This window comes from Elaeis guineensis, chromosome 8 (genome assembly GCF_000442705.2).
Source record: "Elaeis guineensis isolate ETL-2024a chromosome 8, EG11, whole genome shotgun sequence".
NCBI lineage: Eukaryota > Viridiplantae > Streptophyta > Magnoliopsida > Arecales > Arecaceae > Elaeis > Elaeis guineensis.
The window spans coordinates 60355588-60376925 of record NC_026000.2 but is presented as its reverse complement, the minus strand read 5'-3'; positions in this window follow the sequence as shown (position 1 = coordinate 60376925).

Below are 21338 nucleotides of genomic sequence, written 5' to 3'. Positions count from 1 at the left end.
GGAGGAGAACCTCGCCCTAACTTGAGCAAAGTCGAAGGCCCAGTTCTCTTTAGACTGGATGGGGGGAGAGGCCCTGCAACGCCCATATGCGCCCCCACAGTCCTGTTAGAGACAGGAGGAGAACCTCACCCTAACTTGAGCAAAGTCGAATATGCGCCCCCACAGCCCTGTTAGGGACAGGAGGAGAACCTCGCCCAAACTTGAGCAAAGTCGAAGGCCCGATTCTTTTTAGATCGGATGGGGGGAGAGGCCCTGCAATGCCCATATGCGCCTCCGCAGCCCTGTTAGGGACAGGAGGAGAACCTCGCCCTAACTTGAGCAAAATCGAAGGCCCGATTCTCTTTAGATCGGATGGGGGGAGAGGCCCTGCAATGCCCATATGCGCCCCCACAGCCCTGTTAGGGACAGGAGGAGAACCTCGCCCTAACTTGAGCAATGTCGAAGGCTCGATTCTCTTTAGACCGGATGGGGGGAGGGGCCCAGTAACGTCCATATGCACCCCCACAGCCCCGTTAGGGACAGGAGGAGAACCTCTCCCTAACTCGAGCGAAGTCGAAGGTCCGGTTCTCTTTAGACCGGATGGGGGGAGGGGCCCAGTAACGCCCATATGTGCCCCTACCACCGCGTTAGAGACAAGAGGAGAACCTCACCCTAACCAAAGCTGAAACCTATTACGACAGAAATAGGGGAAGAACCTCATCCCGACATCAATTAAAGTCTGGATATTCAAGACCAGATGAGAGATAGGGGGACCTTCCCCAGCGGCCCCTTCGCAATAAGACTCCGTCCGGACTCCTACAGGAGCCGGACTTTGTCTCTGACTTCGACCGCTGATAAGCTCCGTCCGGACTCCTACGGGAGTCGGGCTCCATCTCCAACTTCAATTGCAGACAAGCTTCGTCCAGACTCCTACGGGGACCAGACTCCGTTTCCAACTCCAACTGCAAGCGGACTCCGTCCGGACTCCTATGGGAGCCGGACCTCATCCTCAACCTCGACTGCAGGCAGACTTCGTCCGGACTGTAGGAACCAGATCTAGGGTTTCAGGGTTAGATCTTGAAACTTTTTCAAGATCATACAGCGGAAGACTAAAATAAATCAAAATTTATTTTCTAAGATCAGAAAATCTCTAGATCTATGATCCTATTACATGATTATTACATAGCATTAAATCAAAAATTAAAATATATATAAATATAGTATGAACTACATGTTGATCATATCAACATGTTTCTATGCTAGCTACATCTAATGTATGTATTAAATAATAGATCAGATCTATTACCTTGCAAGTTAGACGCTCTAACCTCGCTGATCCGAGCTTAAGGATGATGTTGCAAGCCGCACACGCGTCCGGCCTCTAGGAGTCGTCCACACGAGCCCACGAATCTCGATCAGAAGTTCTGCTTCAGGAAATCAGCACAGTATGCTAGTACTGCGCTGATCCTTCTTTGATGGTTGATCAGGTGCCTCCTTCTTCTTGATTTGGACTCTTCCAAAGATGGAAAGTAGAAGGAGGAGTTTCAGATCTGAGACACTCTCAGGAAACTCAAGATGGAAGGAGGAAAGATATGAAAATAAAAACCCTAGAAGAAGACCCTCTTCTTCTTCACGTTTTTCTCTCTAGACACCCAAACTTGCATCTTTTATATCTCCACGACCCAAAGGTATTTCTCTCTGATTTTTGGGTAACAGAAAGGCCTCTCAAAAAACTATCTCCCCTTTAAATTTCACGAAGAAACTCATCTTATATAGAGAGATATGATAGAGTCCTTGTCTAGGTCAAACACCTAGTCAAGGCTTATCCAAACATGGCAAGTAAAGGGACGCCCAACTCTTGAGCACCTCCTTCATATTTTCATGGATGGATCAACAGAAAAGGGTGCACAATGTAAACCCTAAAAGCCACGAAAATTCCAAAAAAAAATTGGATAAATTCGGTGCAAAATTGAAAGAGTTTTGGATTTCTAAAACTCTATCTCATAGAATTCGAAATCCAAACTTATTCCTTTTAGATTTGATCCAAATCACCTTCCATGTAAGAAAGAAGAGAGGAGACCTTTTGTGAACGTGGGAGAGATCTGAGAGAGGGCTTTTGTCGCACAAAATAAGTGGAGATTGGCGTTGAATAAGAGAGAGGGCGTGGAGAAGGCTTATGTGGCGCAAGGTGGAATCCTAGTCCTACTAGGATTCTGTCTCATAACTTGTTTTAATTTGGTTTCCCAAACCAAATCAAATCAAAATTTGATCAACCCAATTAAAATAGGTCTTAACCCAATTAAGAACCTAATTTAATCAGATTAAATTATATTTAAATCTGATTTAATTTTCTAATCAAATTAGAAATTAGATTGACCCAAGTCCTAGTTGAACTAGGACTAGTTTTTCCTTGCACTTGGCTTATCCAATAAACCAATTGGACTTGATCCAATCAAGCCCAAACTAACTTTAATTAAATCATATTTAATTAGACTTAATCTCAGCCTATTGGCTTAATCAAATTAAGCCAATTAGCAATCGAATTGCTAATCGATCCTCCTGCAACACTTGCACTGGGTTAAATATCAATCGTATTGATCATCTAACCCTAGAACGATTCTTAATCGTTGATCAACCATCCGATCGGATCATGAACTCTAATGTGTGTGACCTCATAGGTCCGAACCTAAGCCGGTAGCATAGGAACAAATTCCTATACCAATCGAAGTGACCATCTAGCAATGATACCCGACGACCGGATAGGTCGAATGTGTAGAACAACATCCTTAGAACCCATGCGGATATAGTTTTCATATAATTCATCCCCTTGACCAAAATGATCATAGGACATCCCAGAGTTCAACTGTCAACTCTGATCAGATTGTCCACATTGTATTTCAAAATATCAAATCCATCTGATGGATTACCCTGGCCAAGGTTTTGCTAAATTGAAATACAGCGACTCATTCTTCTCCAACTCTTGGAGTGGTCAATCCCATCTCGATCACACTCTGACTTCGCAAGTACTTGACTGTGCCCAGAAGCCTTCCGTCCCTGAATTAGAAATTCAGTTAGTCCAGTACCAAAGCACAGTGAGTTGCTTGCAAGTCACTGAGGTGATCTCAAGTCTAAGGGACACTTATACCTATATCCCATCAGAGACATTCTCGACAGCAGAATGCTCTGGAGTTGGTCACGTTCAATGACGATGTACTCTTACATCTCACCTGTATGCCATACCAGTGTCTCCACACTCCTTGGTTAAGAGGACAACCAACCCATATGGCCTACAGCGACCTATGCTTGATAGAAGCTGTCATCCTTATTAACAGCCTATCATTTGGTCGTGAACAGTTTTAAGGACTAATCGATAAATCCTCTCTTTATCGAACTTAAATAGTCCTAAGGACTTCATCATAACAACGGAGTTCATTAGAAGATGAAAGCTTATGATGAAAATGCCAAATATATTTTATTTATTAACAAATCAATTACAATACTTGGTTGCTCAACTGTCAACAGCTTGACGATTGGCTTTTTAGGACACATTTCCCAACAACTCCCACTTGTCCTAAAGCCACTCGGCACAGTATCTAATACCTATCTTCGACTTGTGGTTGTCGAACTCCTTTATTGCCAGGGCTTTAGTGAAGGGGTCGGTTAGGTTCTCTTTTCTGTCGATCTTCTGAAGGTCGACGTCATCTCGATCCACGATCTCTCAGATCGAGTGGAAGCGGTGTAAAATGTGCTTCATCCGCTGGTGTACTTTGGATTCCTTCACCTGAGCTATGGCACCAGTACTGTCGCAGTAGAGCAGGACTAGACCATCGAGGGAGGGTGCTACTCCGAGCTCGTTGATGAATTTCCTCAGCCACACAGCTTCCTTCGCGGCATCCGATGCTGCGATGTACTCCGCTTCACAAACAGAGTCTGCCACAGTATGCTGCTTAGAACTCTTCCAGCAGATGGCTCCACCATTCAGAGTAAAGATATAACCCGACATGCTCCTACTGTCATCATGGTCAGATTGGAAGCTGGAGTTTGTGAACCCCACAAGTTTCAGATCTGACTCACCATAAACCAACCATTGGTCCTTAGTATTTCTCAAATACTTAAGGATGGCTTTAACCACTTTTCAGTGATCTTCTCCAGGATCAGATTGGTATCTACTCACTACTCCTAGTGAGTATGCCACATCTGGTCTTGTACATGTCATGGCGTACATGATAGATCCCACGGCTGTAGCATATGGGACTCTACTCATACGCTCTCTCTCTTCAGGAGTTGTCGGACAATCCTTCTTAGAGAGAGAAATTCCTTGGCCTATCGGTAGATAGCCCTTCTTGGAATTCTCCATGCTGAACCTCTTCAGCACAGTATCTATGTACATGGACTGGGATAACCCAAGCTTCTTTTTAGATCTATCCCTATAGATCTTCATCCCTAGGATGTAGGATGCTTCACCCAAGTCCTTCATGGAGAACTGTGATGACAACCAAACTTTTATTCCCTGTAGTGCGGGGATGTCATTCCCGATTAAGAGAATGTCATCCACGTACAAGACAAGGAATACCACAACTGGACCATTTTCCCATTTATAGATGCAGGGCTCTTCTCCATTCTTAATGAAGCCATACGTTTTGATCACCTTATCAAAACGCATGTTCCAACTCCGAGAAGCTTGCTTCAGTCCATAAATGGATCTCTGAAGCTTGCACACCTTGGACTCATCTGTGGATGTAAACCCTTCAGGTTGTATCATATACACCTCTTCAGTCAGCTCTCCATTCAGAAAAGCTGTCTTTACATCCATCTGCCAGATCTCATAATCCAGATGGGCAGCTATTGCAAGCATTATCCGAATAGATTTGAGCATTGCCACAGGAGAAAATGTCTCGTCATAGTCAATACCATAATGTTGACGATACCCCTTGGCAACCAGACGGGCTTTATAGGTCTCCACCTTTCCGTCTGTGCCCCTCTTCCTTTTGAAGACCCATTTACACCCAATGGGTTTAACCCCTTCAGGTGGGTCAACCAATGTCCATACATCGTTGACCTTCATGGACTCCATTTCGGATTTCATGGCTTCAAGCCATTTCTCGGAATCAGGTCTCTGCATAGCATCCATATAGGTGATCGGATCCTCATTATTCTCATCAAGTTCAATGGGATCACCGTCCCGGATCAAGAAACCATAGTATCTGTCCGGCTGACGCGGTACTCTACCGGATCACCTTAATGGTGCAGGTATATTGGGCTCCGGATCTGATCTAATCATATCCGACTCAGGTTCAGCTATTGGTGTCGGTCCTTCTACCTGTTGAACTTCATCAAGTTCAACCTTAGAGGCAACGGTTCCTTCACCAAGGAACTCCTTTTTTAAAAAGATTGCCTTAAGGCTGACGAACACCTTTTGTTCATCAGCATGGTAGAAAAAATATCCTTTTGTCTCTTTGGGGTACCCTATGAATGAGCATTTGTCAGATCTAGGTCCAAGTTTGTCTGTGACTAATCGTTTGACATAGGCCGGGCACCCCCAGACCCTAAGGTGTGAAAGTGCTGGCTTACGTCCCGTCCATATCTCATATGGAGTCTTAATTACAGACTTACTTGGAATCCTATTTAACAGATAACAAGCCGATTTGAGTACATATCCCCAGAAGGATATCGGCAAGCTAGCAACACCCATCATGGATCGGACCATGTCTAACAGAGTCCGATTCCTCCTTTCAGACACACCATTATGCTGTGGTGTTCCTGGAGGAGTCCATTGGGAGAGAATCTCATTCTCTCTTAGATATGTGAGAAACTCACTAGAAAGGTATTCTCCTCCTCGATCAGATCGAAGAGTTTTAATACTCTTTCCAGTTTATTTTTCTACTTCACTTCAGAATCGTTTGAACATTTCAAATGAATCCGACTTATGTTTCATCAGATAGACATATCCATATAGGTATAGGTCATCCGTGAAAGCTATGAAGTAGAAATATCCACCTCTAGCACTGGTGCTCATGGGCCCACATACATCAGTATGTACTAGGCCCAAGAGCTCAGTAGCTCTCTCACCTTTTCCAGTAAAAGGTGACTTGGTCATTTTACCAAGAAGACAGAACTCACAGGTTGGAAGTGATTCACAATCACTGACTTTGAGGATTTCCTCTTGAGTCAACCTGTTTATTCTGTTCTTATTTATATGACCTAGCCTCCAATGCCATAAGTAGATATTTGACACACTATCTAATCTAGGGTGCTTGCCAGTAGAATAGACTCTTATCAGGCTTGATCTTTTTGGTCTGGCTCTGCACAGATGTCCCAGCCTGAACTTGCACCTTCTTGACTTTCTTCTTCTTGTTCTTCTTTCCTTTCTCAAAGGGTCGAGAACCAGAAGATGAACCTCCCACTGAGTTCACTGAGTTCACCGACTCCTTGAGGAGTTGGTGATCCTTCTCAAAGTTCTGAAGCAACCCCATTAACCCATGGTAGTTTACTTCAGGCTTTGTCTTTCTATAATGAGTGAGGAATGGGAGACAAGACTTGGGCAGCGAGTTCAGTATTGCATCTTTCCCAAGCTGCTCATGCAAGGGAAAGCCGAGCTTGCTCAATTGTTTCATCAACTCGATCATGTACAATACATGATCAGTGACAGAGACTCCATCTCGTATTTTGGCGTTGAAGATGGCACAACTAGTCTTGTGCCTCTCTACGTCATCGGGTGTGCCAAAGGTATCCTCCAACACTTGAAGCATGTCCTTTGGCTGAGCCGTCTCGAATCTGCGACTGAACTCATCGCTCATGATAGCAGCTAGCATGATACAGCACATCGTGGTCCGGTCACTGAGCCACTTCTGGTAAGTGTCTCTGACTGTTCCACATACATTGACAGCTGGCTCCTCAGGTGCAGGATCTAATATCACATATAGGATCCGTTCATGCTCCAGGACTATCTTCAACTTTCGATACCAGCTATCGAAGTTGGAACCCACCAACTTATCATTGTCCAATAATGATCGGAGTGATAGGGAAGTGGCCATATTTGCACAAAGGAGAACCATAACCTAATTAGTAATTGATTCATTAAACCTAAAGATTTGGATTTTAATCAAAATGTTTCTCCCACTATTTTATTCGAATTGGTAGCCTCTACCTCCAATTCGAGGAATTACCCTAATTCCTTAGCGGGTACTAGAATCCACTTAGACTGCACACAAGCCCAACTTTGGTTGGCCAACCCATGTACATCTAAGGATAGGTTCATAACCAATTGTTTCTCTAAATAATTTCTAGTAATTTTAATTTTTGCCCCAGAAACCTAATCAGTAGGCTTTGGCCTCCACTGTAAGGATCCAGTTAGGTCCAACCATTAACATGATCATACTTGGTGTGTCTAACCAACGAATGATTAAGCCCAACTTTGGTTGGCTCACCTAACCACCATTAGAGAGATACTTCCAAGTCGTCATATGATGAGTGATAATTCCATTAGTCAACAAGCACCAGGCCTTTGGGTCTGCAATGATTATTGAGTTCATGGACTCATTATCAAACACCTTAATGGGAGGCTATGACTCAGTTATCTCCATAACTTTATCATTTTAAGGACCTAATAATTTTAGAGGATTTTAAATAATATAGAGGATGAGGTCAGATGAACCAGCTTATCATGATCCTCCCACTGGCTTCACCAAGTCAGCTTAAGGGAGACCAGGGCTGGTCTAGGAGCACCTAAATCAGTCACACTGATTTACCTAGCTGACATGGGTCAGCTCGAATAGTCAAGTGATCCGATCAAAACATAATTTCACCAAGAGGCCAGGTAAGTTCGATCAGTGGGAGGATCTGCCAAAGCTTGCCTTAGACACCATTATGAATGGCCAGGTAAGCGGGCTCCCAATTAAAAACCACCGGTCTGGTTTACCTTAGACACCAACTGGTTTAATTAGTTTCGATTAGATCAACCTAACGGTTCGTGCTAGATCGCTTAGCCAAGAATCAAGTCCATTTGGTTCTCGTTAAAGACATGGACTTGACCAACTACAACTATTGTAATTGATCTAGAGAATCCTTGACCTAATCTAAGACAACAATTGATTAGATTTAGTCAATTCTCTAATTAAGCCCATCTTTAATCTAACCATAGGTCTAACCCTATTAATGGACCTAATTTCCACTAACCCATTAACCCAATGTGTTATGATTTGTGTCTTAGGTTCTTCAATTCACAATCCTAGAACCTAATCAAACAACTTCTTAATTCTTAATTAAGTTTTGGGCTGAGGGTTGGGTTCGGCTTTTCAAAAAAAATCATTTTCATATTTGTAAAACAATTTTACAATATGATTCTACCAATCATATTGCATGTTTGATTCATAATCAAGATGCAAGTGAAATAAACATGAAACTACTTTAGATCTAATCTAAACAGGTTCATGTAATTGAAACAATTTCAACTTTAAATAATTTCTTTGCATAAAAATTATTAACAAAGAGATTTTATTTCAGATTTAAACATCTTTTAAATCTAATAAATCATAAATTTAATCTAGATCATATCTAACAAATTTATGATTAAAGATAGATCTACACAAACTAGGACAACCTTTGCACTGTAAGGGGTAAACCTTACAGCAGGACAACCTTGCAGTTTGTGATTGATCTAAAATTTTAATTTCAGATTTAATAATCAGATTATAAATTAGATCAAATCTAAAAAATAATCTAAGCATGTATAAATAATCATGTAATAAAGAACCTAGGCTCTGATACCAATTGTAGGAACCAGATCTAGGGTTTCAGGGTTAGATCTTGAAACTTTTTCAAGATCATACAGCGGAAGACTAAAATAAATCAAAATTTATTTTCTAAGATCAGAAAATCTCTAGATCTAAGATCCTATTGCATGATTATTACATAGCATTAAATCAAAAATTAAAATATATATAAATATAGTATGAACTACATGTTGATCATATCAACATGTTTCTATGCTAGCTACATCTAATGTATGTATTAAATAATAGATCAGATCTATTACCTTGCAAGTTAGACGCTCTAACCTCGCTGATCCGGGCTTAAGGATGATGTTGCAAGCCGTACACGCGTCCGGCCTCTAGGAGTCGTCCACACGAGCCCACGAATCTCGATCAGAAGTCCTGCTTCAGGAAATCAGCACAGTATGCTAGTACTGCGCTGATCCTTCTTTGATGGTTGATCAGGTGCCTCCTTCTTCTTGATTTGGACTCTTCCAAAGATGGAAAGTAGAAAGAGGAGTTTCAGATCTGAGACGCTCTCAGGAAACTCAAGATGGAAGGAGGAAAGATATGAAAATAAAAACCCTAGAAGAAGACCCTCTTCTTCTTCACGTTTTTCTCTCTAGACACCCAAACTTGCATCTTTTATATCTCCACGACCCAAAGGTATTTCTCTCTGATTTTTGGATGGCAGAAAGGACTCTCAAAAAACTATCTCCCCTTTAAATTTTATGAAGAAATTCATCTTATATAGAGAGATATGATAGAGTCCTTGTCTAGGTCAAACACCTAGTCAAGGCTTATCCAAACATGGCAAGTAAAGGGACGCCCAACTCTTGAGCACCTCCTTCATATTTTCATGGATGGATCAACAGAAAAGGGTGCACAATGTAAACCCTAAAAGCCATGAAAATTCCAAAAAAAATTTGGATAAATTCGGTGCAAAATTGAAAGAGTTTTGGATTTCTAAAACTCTATCTCATAGAATTCGAAATCCAAACTTATTCCTTTTAGATTTGATCCAAATCACCTTCCATGTAAGAAAGAAGAGAGGAGACCTTTTGTGAACGTGGGAGAGATCTGGGAGAGGGCTTTTGTCGCACAAAATAAGTGGATATTGGCGTTGAATAAGAGAGAGGGCGTGGAGAAGGCTTATGTGGCGCAAGGTGGAATCCTAGTCCTACTAGGATTCTGTCTCATAACTTGTTTTAATTTGGTTTCCCAAACCAAATCAAATCAAAATTAGATCAACCCAATTAAAATAGGTCTTAACCCAATTAAGAACCTAATTTAATCAGATTAAATTATATTTAAATCTGATTTAATTTTCTAATCAAATTAGAAATTAGATTGACCCAAGTCCTAGTTGAACTAGGACTAGTTTTTCCTTGCACTTGGCTTATCCAATAAACCAATTGAACTTGATCCAATCAAGCCCAAACTAAATTTAATTAAATTATATTTAATTAGACTTAATCTCAGCCTATTGGCTTAATCAAATTAAGCCAATTAGCAATCGAATTGCTAATCGATCCTCCTGCAACACTTGCACTGGGTTAAATATCAATCGTATTGATCATCTAACCCTAGAACGATTCTTAATCGTTGATCAACCATCCGATCGGATCATGAATTCTAATGTGTGTGACCTCATAGGTCCGAACCTAAGCCGGTAGCATAGGAACAAATTCCTATACCAATCGAAGTGACCATCTAGCAATGATACCCGACGACCGAATAGGTCGAATGTGTAGAACAACATCCTTAGAACCCATGCGGATATAGTTTTCATATAATTCATCCCCTTGACCAAAATGATCATAGGACATCCCAGAGTTCAACTGTCAACTCTGATCAGATTGTCCACATTGTATTTCAAAATATCAAATCCATCTGATGGATTACCCTGGCCAAGGTTTTGCTAAATTAAAATACAGCGACTCATTCTTCTCCAACTCTTGGAGTGGTCAATCCCATCTCGATCACACTCTGACTTCGCAAGTACTTGACTGTGCCAGAAGCCTTCCGTCCCTGAATTAGAAATTCAGTTAGTCCAGTACCAAAGCACAGTGAGTTGCTTGCAAGTCACTGAGGTGATCTCAAGTCTAAGGGACACTTATACCTATATCCCATCAGAGACATTCTCGACAGCAGAATGCTCTGGAGTTGGTCACGTTCAATGACGATGTACTCTTACATCTCACCTGTATGCCATACCAGTGTCTCCACACTCCTTGGTTAAGAGGACAACCAACCCATATGGCCTACAGCGACCTATGCTTGATAGAAGCTGTCGTCCTTATTAACAGCCTATCATTTGGTCGTGAACAGTTTTAAGGACTAATCGATAAATCCTCTCTTTATCGAACTTAAATAGTCCTAAGGACTTCATCATAACAACGGAGTTCATTAGAAGATGAAAGCTTATGATGAAAATGCCAAATATATTTTATTTATTAACAAATCAATTACAATACTTGGTTGCTCAACCGTCAACAGCTTGACGATTGGCTTTTTAGGACACATTTCCCAACACGGACTCCTACGGGAGTCGGACCTCATCCTCGACTTCAACTACAGGTAGACTCTGTCCGGACTCCTACGGGAGCCGGACCTCGTCCCCAACTTCAATTGCAGGTAGACTCCGTCTGGACTCCCACAAGAGCCAGACTTCACCCTGACTTCGCTTATGTGAGCCAGACTCCCGTAGCCCTACCAAGAGCGGAGAAAAAAATTCGCTCGAAAAAGGAAAAAGAGAAGAGAAATAGAGAGAAGGAAATACAACAATAACAATGGTAAAGGAAAGAAGTTCGGTAGACAACAATTCGGTGCAAAGTGCGGACGAAGTAACAAAATCCCCTTCTCACTTTTTGATTAATAAGATGTACATTACAAGACCTAGAGGGCCAGAAAAAGAAAACATTATTACAAAACTCGAAAGGGATACACCGGAGGCCACTTCAAGCTGTAAACTTCTCTTCCCGGTTCTGTCCTTCCCAGCAGTATTTTCCAGTACATGTGATAAGCCTCTCGGCTCTCACCCCCCACCTCGTTTCACTCCATCTCCGAAATCCCAACCCTAGGGGGAAAAGGATGGGATAGAATTTTGGGAGTAGCAAAGGCATCGGCAGCAACGACGATGACCTGTTTCAAGAAGAACCAGGGTTACCCCGGAGGCAGCGATGGCGCCAGAGATATGCGCCACCACCGTGTACTCCGCGACAACCACCGTCCTAGATGTTCTGGCAAGGTCGGCATGCGCTACTTCTACTGTCCCCACAACAAGTTCTACTACCCCACTGTCGGCACCGACCGCTTCTGGTCCCTCGGCCCCGACGACATCAAGGATCCCGCCATGGCTTGTGACGACAGCTCTGCCCCCTTGACCAGTGTTGCCCCGTTCAGCTACTCTGAAGTTCTCAGGCGGGATGCCTTCACCGGTTGTCCCCATTATTAAACCCCTGTTGTTGAAGGAATTCTCCCTCGAGCCCCCTTTAAGATGACGAAAACCCGCGGCGGCAGTTTGACGACCAGAGAACTCGCAGACCGCTGTTCTCCTCCCCACACTCTTCCTGATCTGTGGCATCCTCTTGAGGTTGGCCTCCAGGGTGGAGGCCCCGATGGGAGAACCCCTCGGAGAGACTCGGGGGACCAAAGACGGTGGAGGGCCGGTGGAGATGGCAAAGACCGGCGTAAAGGATGCTCGGAGTCAGAGAGGGCACCGATGGTGTGGCTGTGTGGCTAGGCTCTCGGGCGGAAGAAAGGCGTCGACCCTCAGGCGAAGTGAAGCCCCTGGAGGAAAGGCGGGGGCTTAAATAGGCAACGGAGCCTGGCGCAGTTATGGTGGCAGATATTCCTAGGCCAACCAGTGCCCACCACGTGTCACACTCACCACGGCATAGGGTTGACCATTTGCGGACTTTTATGGCGTGACGCTTAGGATCACATCCTGGTGGGAGTTTCGAAAAAACTTTTCGGGTCCCCCTAATCGAAAAAAGGCTCCAGCATGCGCGCATTAAATGCCATGATTTCTGAGGGCGGACGTGTGCAGAATTCAAGGGGGCAACTTCGGCTGTGACAATCTCTCTATACTTCCTTCATTCGAAATTCGAAATCGGAAGTAGGGGGACTGGTGTTGGGTATAAAATACCCCCAGCCGAAGTTCGTGACGGGAGTGACCCTCCGGGGATCCAACTGACCTTCGACCTCCGGCAACGTCTCTTCAAACCTCCCAAGCGGCCGAGCCTCCGCCACACTCCCAAGTTTTGCCGACGGGCAGGACACCGCCAGCGTCGATCGGATTCTTCACGATGTCCGGACTCCTACGGGAGCCGGACTTCACACCTGACTTTGATTGCAGGTAGACTCCACCCGGACTCCTACGGGAGCCAAACTCCGCCCATGACTTCACCTATAGACTTCGTCCAGACTTCTACGGGGGCCGGACTCCGCCTACGACTTCACCTGCAGGTAAACTTTGTCCGGACTCCTACGGGAGCCGGACTCCGCCCACGACTTCAGCTGCAGACTTCGTCCGGACTCCTACGGGGGCCAGACTCCGCCTACGACTTCACCTGCAGGTAAACTTCATCCAGACTCCTACGGGAGCCGGACTCCGCCCACGACTCCAGCTGCAGGTAAACTTCGTTCGGACTCCTGTGGGAGTCGGACTTCGCCCCTGACTTTGATTGCAGGTAGACTTCGCCCGGACTCCTACGGGAGCCGAACTCCGCCCACGACTTCACCTGCAGACTTCGCCCGGACTCCTACGGGGGTCGGACTCCGCCTACGACTGCACCTGCAGGTAAACTTCGTCCGGACTCCTACGGGAGCCGGACTCCGCCCACGACTCCAGCTGCAGGTAAACATCATCCGGACTCCTACGGGAGTCGGACTTCGCCCCTGACTTTGATTGCAGGTAGACTTCGTCCGGACTCCTACGGGAGCCGAACTCTGCCCACGACTTCACCTGCAGACTTCGCCCGGACTCCTACGGGGGCCGGACTCCGCCTACGACTTCTCCTGCAAGTAAACTTCGTCCGGACTCCTATGGGAGCCGGACTCCGCCCACGACTTCACCTGCAGACTTCGTTCGGACTCCTACGGGGGCCGGACTCCGGCTACGACTTCACCTGCAGGTAAACTTCGTCCGGACTCCTACGGGAGCCAGACTCTGCCCACGACTCCAGCTGCAGGTAAACTTCGTCCGGACTCCTACGAGAGCCAGACTTTGCCCCTGACTTTAATTGCAAGTAGATTTCATCTGGACTCCTATGGGAGCCGGACTCTGCCCACGACTCCAGCTGCAGGTAAACTTCATCCAGACTCCTACGGGAGCCGGACTGTGCCCCTGACTTTAATGGCAGGTAGACTTCGCCCGGACTCCTACGGGAGCCGGACTCCGCCTACGACTTCACCTGCTGATTTCATCCGGACTCCTACGGGAGCCGGACTTCACCCCCGACGCCAATTGTAGGTGGACTCTGCCCGGACTCCTACGAGAGCCGGGCTTCATCCCCAACTCCGACTGAAAGAAGACTTCATCCGGACTCCTATGGGAGCCGAACCCCGAGCTCCTCTCAGACGGGTGGCTAGCCACCCCTCTCCGCCAGACGGTCCAGTCGAACTTCGATCGACAGGCCTGGGCCCACTGGTAGGCCGCAGCAACAGCCATGACCCTACTCCACCTCCTGTGATGGATTCCAAGTGGCTCCATCACTCCCTGGCAGTCCACAGCAACGGCCATGACACTGCTCCACCTCCTGCGATGGATTCTGCGTGGCTCCATCACTCCCTGGCAGGCCGCAGCAACGGCCACGACACTGCTCCACCTCCTGCGATGGATTTCGCATGGCTCCATCACTCCTTGGCAGACCGCCATAATGACCACGATTCTGCTCCACTCCTTGCGACGGATACTGCATGATTTCTCCCACCTCTTGACGAGTCACGACAACGGATGCCGTTCCACTACCCGCAACAGACTCCACGTGGCACATCTTGATGGTGGACACGATCCCACTCCACTACCCTTCACAACAAACTCCATCTGACTTTAGGCAGCCCACTGTCAGACGGTTACAGATATCGCTATCAATCTGCTGCCCCCTTTCGCCTATTAAAGGGGGCCCCAGATACGTTAATTCTTTAAGCTCTATTTTTCTATCCCAAAACTCTGCTAAAATTTTCATTCGAGCACTCCATTCTTGTTGAGGCAGAGAACTGACTTGAGCGTCGGAGGGTCTTGCCGGAGCAACCCCACCTTCGATTTAGACTTCTTTTGCAGGTCCCGACGGCGACCGCAACTCCCTCGACTCCAGCTTCTCCGGTGCGAGCAAATTTTTGCACCAATAGTATCAGAGCCTAGGTTCTTTATTACATGATTATTTATACATACTTAGATTATTTCTTAGATTAGATCTAATTTATAATCTGATTATTAAATCTGAAATTAAAATTTTAGATCAATCACGAACTGCAAGGTTGTCCTGCTGTAAGGTTTACCCCTTACAGTGCAAAGGTTGTCCTAGTTTGTGTAGATCTATCTTTAATCATAAATTTGTTAGATATGATCTAGATTAAATTTATGATTTATTAGATTTAAAAGATATTTAAATCTGAAATAAAATCTCTTTGTTAATAATTTTTGTGCAAAGAAATTATTTAAAGTTGAAATTGTTTCAATTACATGAACCTGTTTAGATTAGATCTAAAGTAGTTTCATGTTTATTTCACTTGTATCTTGATTATGAATCAAACATGCAATATGGTTGGTAGAATCATATTATAAAATTATTTTATAAATATAAAATTTATTTTTTGAAAAGTCGAACCCAACCCTCAGCCCAAAACTTAATTAAGAATTAAGAAGTTATTTGATTAGGTTCTAGGATTGTGAATTGAAGAACCTGAGACACAAACCATAACACATTGGGTTAATGGATTAGTGAGAATTAGGTCCATTAATTATGTTAGACCTATGGTCAGATTAAAGATGGACTTAATTAGAGAATTGACTAAATCTAATCAATTATTGTCTTCGATTAGGTCAAGGATTCTCTAGATCAATTACAATAGTTGTAGTTGGTCAAGTCCATGTCTTTAATGAGAACCAAATGGACTTCATTCTTGGCTAAGCGATCTAGCACGAACTGTTAGGTTGATCTAATCGAAACTAATTAAACCAGTTGGTGTCTAAGGTAAACCAGACTGGTGGTTTTTAATTGGGAGCCCGCTTACCTGGCCATTTCTGATGGTGTCTAAGGCAAGCTTTGGCAGACCCTCCCACTGATCGAACTTACCTGGCCTCTTGGTGAAATTATATTTTGATCGGATCACTTGACTATTCGAGCTGACCCATATCAGCTAGGTAAATCAGTGTGACTGATTTAGGTGCTCCTAGACCAGCCCTTTTAATGGTCTCCCTTAAGCTGACTTGGTGAAGCCAGTGGGAGGATCATGATAAGCTGGTTCATCTGACCTCATCCTCTATATTATTTAAATCTTCTAAAATTATTAGGTCCTTAAAATGACAAAGTTATGAAAATAACTGAGTCATAGCCTCCCATTAAGGTGTTTGATAATGAGTCCATTAACTCAATAATCATTACAGACCCAAAGGCCTGGTGCTTGTTGACTAATAGAATTATCACTCATCATATGATGACTTGGAAGTGTCTCTCTAATGGTGGTTAGGTGAGCCATCCAAAGTTGGACTTAATCATTCGTTGGTTAGATACACCAAGTATGATCATGTTAATGGTTGGATCTAACCGGATCCTTACAGTGGAGGCCAAAGCCTACTGATTAGGTTTCTGGGGCAAAATTAAAATTACTAAAAATTATTTAGAGAAACAATTGATTATGAACCTACCCTTAGATGTACATGGGTTGGCCAACCAAAGTTGGGCTTGTGTGTAGTCTAAGTGGATTCTAATACCCACTAAGAAATTAGGATAATTCCTCGAATTGGAGGTAGAGGCTACCAATTCGAATAAAATAGTGAGAGAAACCTTTTGATTAAAATTCAAATCTTTAGGTTTAATGAATTAATTACTAATTAGGTTATGGTTTTCTTTTGTGTAGATTCGAGACGGCTCAGCCAAAGGACATGCTTCAAGTGTTGGAGGATGCCTTTGGTACATCCGATGACGTGGAAAGGCACAAGACTAGTGCCATCTTCAATGCCAAAATACGGGATGATGCCTCTATCACTGATCATGTATTATACATAATCGAGCTGATGGAACGATTGAGCAAGCTTAGCTTTCCCTTGCATGAGCAGCTTGAGAAAGATGCAATACTGAACTCGCTACCCAAGTCTTATCTCCCATTCCTCACTTATTATAGAATGACAAAGCCTAAAGTAAACTACCACGGGTTACTGGGGTTGCTTTAGAACTTTGAGAAGGATCACCAACTCCTCAAGGAGTCGGTGAACTTAGTGGGAGGTTCGTCTTCTAGTTCTCGACCCTTTAACAAAGAGAAGAAGAACAAGAAGAAGAAAGTGAAGAAGGTGCAAGTTCAGGCTGGGACATCAGTGCAGAGCCAGACCAAAAAGATCAAGCCTGATAAGAGTCATTCTACTGGCAAGCACCCTAGATTAGATAATGTGTCAGATATCTACTTATGGCACTGTAGGCTAGGTCATATAAACAAGAACAGAATAAATAGGTTGACTCAATAGGAAATCTTCGAAGTCAGTGATTGTGAATCACTTCCAACCTGTGAGTCTTGTCTTCTTGGTAAAATGACCAAGTCACCTTTTACTGAAAAAGGTGAGAGAGCTACTGAGCTCTTGGGCCTAGTACATACTGATGTATGCAGGCCCATGAGCACCAGTGCTAGAGGTGGATATTTCTACTTCATAACTTTCATGGATGATCTATCCCGATATGGATATGTCTATCTAATGAAACATAGGTCGATTCATTTGAAATGTTCAAATGATTCCAAAGTGAAGTAGAAAAACAAACTGGGAAGAGTATTAAAACTCTTCGATCTGATCGAGGAGGAGAATACCTTTCTAGTGAGTTTCTCACATATCTAGGAGAGAATGAGATTCTCTCCCAATGGACTTCTCCAGGAACACCACAGCGTAATGGTGTGTCTGAAAGGAGGAATCGAACTCTGTTAGACATAGTCTGAGCCATGATGGGTTTTGCTAGCTTGTCGATATCCTTTTAGGGATATGCACTCGAATCGGCCTGTTATCTGTTAAATAGGATTCCAAGTTTGTAATTAAGACTCCATACGAGATATGGATAGGGCATAAGCCAGCACTTTCACACCTAAGGGTCTGGGGGTGCCCTATTAGATATGGATAGGGCATAAACCAGCACTTTCCCTATCGCTTCGATCATTGTTGGACAATGATAAGTTGGCGGGATCCAACTTCAGTAGCTGGTACCGAAAGTTGAAGATAGTCCTGGAGCATGAACGGATCCTATATGTGATAATGGATCCTGTACCTGAGGAGCTAGCTGCCAATGCACGTGGAACAGTCAGAGATACTTATCAGAAGTGACTCAGTGATCGGACCACGGTGCGCTGTATCATGCTGGCTGTCATGAGCGACGAGTTCAGTCATAGATTCGAGATGGCTCAGCCAAACGACATGCTTCAAATGTTGGAGGATGCCTTTGGCACATCCGATGACATGGAGAGGCACAAGACTAGTTGTGCCATCTTCAATGCCAAAATATGGGATGGTGCCTCTGTCACTGATCATGTATTGTACATGATCGAGCTAATGGAACGATTGAGCAAGCTCGGCTTTCCCTTGCATGAGTAGCTTGGGAAAGATGCAATACTGAACTCACTACCCAAGTCTTATCTCCCATTTCTCACTCATTATAGAATGATAAAGCCTGAAGAGAACTACCACGGGTTACTGGGGTTGCTTCAGAACTTTAAGAAGGATCACCAACTTCACAAGGAGTCGGTGAACTTAGTGGGAGGTTCATCTTTTGGTTCTCGACCTTTTGAGAAAGAGAAGAAGAACAAGAAGAAGAAAGTGAAGAAGGTGCATGTTCAGGCTGGGACATCAGTGCAGGGCCAGACTAGAAAGATCAAGCCTGATAAGAGTCTATTCTACTGGCAAGCACCCTAGATTAGATAGTGTGTTAGATATCTACTTATGGCACTGTAGACTAGGTCATATAAACAAGAACAGAATAAATAGGTTGACTCAAGAGGAAATCCTCGAAGTCAGTGATTGTGAATCACTTCCAACCTATGAGTCTTGTCTTCTTGGTAAAATGATCAAGTCACCTTTTACTGAAAAAGGTGAGAGAGCTACTGAGCTCTTGGGTCTAGTACATACTGATGTATGCGGGCCCATGAGCACCAGTGCTAGAGGTGGATATTTCTACTTCATAACTTTCACGGATGACCTATCCCGATATGGATATGTCTATCTGATGAAACATAAGTCAGATTCATTTGAAATGTTCAAACAATTCCGAAGTGAAGTAGAAAAAATAACTGGAAAGAGTATTAAAACTCTTTGATCTGATCGAGGAGGAGAATACCTTTCTAGTGAGTTTCTCACATATCTAGGAGAGAATGAGATTCTCTCCCAATGGACTCCTCCAAGAAAAACACAGCATAATGGTGTGTCTGAAAGGAGGAATCGGACTCTGTTAGACATGGTCCGATCCATGATGGGTTTTGCAAGCTTGCCGATATCCTTCTGGGGATATGCACTCGAATCGGCCTGTTATCTATTAAATAGGGTTCCAAGTAAGTCTGTAATTAAGACTCCATATGAGATATGGACAGGACGTAAGCTAGCACTTTCACACCTTAGGGTCTGGGGGTGCCCGACCTATGTCAAACGATTAGTCACGGACAAACTTGGACCTAGGTCTGACAAATGCTCATTGATAGGGTACCCCAAAGAGACAAAAAGATATTTTTTCTACCATGCTGATGAACAAAAGGTGTTCGTCAGCCTTAAGGCAATTTTTTTAGAAAAAGAGTTCCTTGGTGAAGGAACCGTTGCCTCTAAGGTTGAACTTGATGAAGTTCAACAAGTAGAAGGACCGACACCAATAGCTGAACCTGAGTCGGATATGATTAGATCAGATCCGAAGCCCAATGTACCTGCACCATTAAGGCGATCCGGTAGAGTACCGCATCAGCTGAACAGATACTACGATTTCTTGGTCCAGGACGGTGATCCCATCGAACTTGATGAGAATAATGAGGATCCGATCACCTATATGGATGTAATGCAGAGACATGATTTCGAGAAATGGCTTGAAGTCATGAAATCAGAAATGGAGTCCATGAAGGTCAACGATGTATGGACATTGGTTGATCCACCTAAAGGGGTTAAACCCATTGAGTGTAAATGGATCTTCAAAAGGAAGAGGGGCGCAGACAGAAAGGTGGAGACCTATAAAGCCCGTCTGATCGCCAAGGGGTATCGTCAACATTATGGTATTGACTATGACGAGATATTTTCCCCTGTGGCAATGCTCAAATCCATTCGGATAATGCTTGCAATAGCTGCCCATCTAGATTATGAGATCTGGTAGATGGATGTAAAGACAGCTTTCTTGAATGGAGAGCTGACCGAAGAGGTGTATATGATACAACCTGAGGGATTTATATCCACAGATGAGTCCAAGGTGTGCAAGCTTCAGAGATCCATTTATGGATTGAAGCAAGCTTCTCAGAGTTGGAACATGCATTCTGATAAGGTGATCAAAATGTATGGCTTTATTAAGAATGGAGAAGAGCCCTGCATCTATAAATGGGCAAATGGTCCAGTTGTGATATTCCTTATCTTGTACGTGGATGACATTCTCTTAACCGGGAATGACATCCCCGCACTACAGGGAATAAAAGTTTGGTTGTTATCACAGTTCTCCATGAAGGACTTGGGTGAAGCATCCTACATCCTAGAGATGAAGATCTATAGGAATAGATCTAAAAGGATGCTTGGGTTATCCCAGTCCATGTACATAGACACTGTGCTGAAGAGATTCAGTACGGAAAATTCCAAGAAGGGCTATCTATCGATAGGCCATGGAATTTCTCTCTCTAAGAAGGATTGTCCGACAACTCCTGAAGAGAGAGAGCGTATGAGTAGAGTCCCATATGCTTCAGCCATGGGATCTATCATATACGCCATGACATGTACAAGACCAGATGTGGCATCTCACTAGGAGTAGTGAGTAGATATCAATCTGATCCTGGAGAAAATCACTGGAAAGTAGTTAAAGCTATCCTTAAGTATTTAAGAAATACTAAAACCAATGGTTGGTTTATGGCAAGTCAGATCTGAAACTTGTGGGGTTCACAGACTCTAGCTTTCAATCTGACCATGATGACAGCAGGAGTGTGTCGGGTTATATCTTTACTCTGAATGGTGGAGCCATCTGCTGAAAGAGTTCCAAGCAGCATACTATGGCGGACTCTGTTTGTGAAGCAGAGTACATCGCAGCATCGGATGTCGCGAAAGAAGCTGTGTGGCTGAGAAAATTCATCAACGAGCTTGGAGTAGCACCCTCCCTCGATGGTTCGATCTTGCTCTACTGTGATAGCACTGGTGCCATAGCTCAGGCGAAGGAACCCAAAGCACATCAGCGGATGAAGCAC